Here is a 2140-nt window from a genome sequence, read left to right on the forward strand (position 1 = left end):
AATTACTGAGCGGAGGTTCATGTAGTGGACTTTGCACATAAGCAAAAAAATCTAGGTGTCAGCTCTTTTGAAATCCAACCCTTCTTCTCTGGCACTCTTGTTGAGGGAGCTAGCTCTGGAGGGGAGAGAGGCTGGCCATGTGCCACCCGAGCTGCTTTTTTCCAAAACACCAGGTTGCTCTTTGGCCCCATGATTCTGCAGTCCTAAAGCTGTGTGATACCCAAAGACCAGGTACCAGAAGGAGGGGCATGTTGCATAAGCCGCACCTTTTACCTCTCCTTCCCATTCCCAAGTACCTGCAATGAAAGCAGGGTTATAAGAAAGATAGGGATGAGGTCTGATTTGCAGAATCTGGTCTCTTTTCTTTCACATGTGCAGAAGAGAAAATATTTGCATGGAGTGACTCAAGTTGTTAGGATCCTCCTTTTTAAGGATAAGCTGTGCCCTCTCCCCTGCCCATTTTGAAGCTGTGGTTAAACATCCCAATGCCTCAATGGGGACACTTCTTAGTCTCATTATTATGGAGGAGGTTACTGAGGCTCGGTGTGGCTGAATTAGATAGATTTTAAACCCAGAGCCTTTTCCCTCTGAAAAGTGCCAGCTACCCCAACATTAGCACTTGTTCTACCATTCTCAGGAAGGAAAGGATGGTTCATAGAAAACATATTTTGAGTCTCAGCACCTCTATGTAAAACAACCAAGGAGGGAAGTTTGACACTCTCTAGGTCCTTGTCCTCATCACCTTTATCCTTGTTCACCAGGTTAGTGGTTAGTTTCATTATGATGGGAAGAAGAGTCCTTCCCATCAGAGGAGCAGAGACAGAAGTGACTAGTGTTGAGAGAGAAAGTTGAAAAAGCTCGTGAGCTCCTTCAGTCCATGGACACAGCAGAACACAGGTCTGCACATATTTCTTCCTGCCCTCTCTAGGAGTCTTGATTCCCAGAATACCAATTCTCTATTTTATCTCATAAGGTTGATGTCATTATAATAATTCCTCACTCTTTCTCCAAGACCAGAGGCCACTGAAACTGCTCTGTCCCTTTCAGCAGAGTGGATGTTTTGGTCCCTATAGAGTCCACATCTCACAAAAGCTGACTACAACAAAAGGGTAGTGTCCCCTGTGCCCTAGCCCCAGACCCCAGAGCCCTAAGCCTCTGTCTCTTTCAGCCTTAACACTCAGTCAGTCAAGATTTGGGTCTCTTTGGAGAGGAGAAGGGAGTTGAGGGAAATTGGAAGGGGAGGTGAACCATGAGAGACTATGGACTCTGAAAAACAATCTGAGGGTTTTGAAGGGGCAGGGGGTGGGAGGTTGGGAGATCCAGGTGGTGGGTATTGGAGAGGGCATGGATTGCATGGAGCACTGGGTGTGGTGCAAAAATAATGAATACTGTTATGCTGAAAAAATAAAAAATTTTAAAAAATTTAATTAAAAAAAAAAAGATTTGGGTCTCTACCACGCATATCTTAAACTAGTCTCTTAACCTCTCTGGGTGGTTTCCCCAGCTGACAAAAATGTTGTTGTATCAGGTAACCAAGAATTTTTCATGCTCTTCCTCAACTCTGTGGTTATTATCCTTGCTCTGTTCTATGAAAATACAGTTATAAATCTTCTCACACATTTTGGGGCCAAATACAAGGAGAAAGGTTCAGGAGCAGTGGCATTATTTCTATCTATGTGTTTTTCTCTGGGTGCTGGTTGCAGGTCCAGGCGATGATGACAGAAGCAGCATCACATAGTTGCTCAGAGGGAGGATGATTGGGCTAAATCAACAGGGTTGAGATCCTGACTATACCACTTCCCTACTAGATGTCCTAGGACAAATTATTTCCTCTTCCCATGCTTCTGTTCTTGTATCTAGAAAGAGGAGTAAATATGGCACTCACTCTTCAGGGTTTTGAGGAAATATTAAGTTCTTCCCCTGCTCTGCCATAAGTGAGTCCGTGTGTCCTCTCTTTTTGAAGAGGTGCCCTTCCTTAATTGGAATTCAGGGTGGTATGTTGCCTTGTGTCTGCAGATCCTTAATGAGTTCCAGAAGATATATGATTTGTAGTTTATCCAGCATTTTCTTATCATCAGTGTGGGAGCAATGCTTTTTTTTTTTTTTTTTGAGATTTTATTTATTTGAGAGAGAGAAAGAC

The sequence above is a fragment of the Lutra lutra genome, chromosome 10, assembly GCF_902655055.1.
Source record: "Lutra lutra chromosome 10, mLutLut1.2, whole genome shotgun sequence".
Lineage (NCBI taxonomy): Eukaryota > Metazoa > Chordata > Mammalia > Carnivora > Mustelidae > Lutra > Lutra lutra.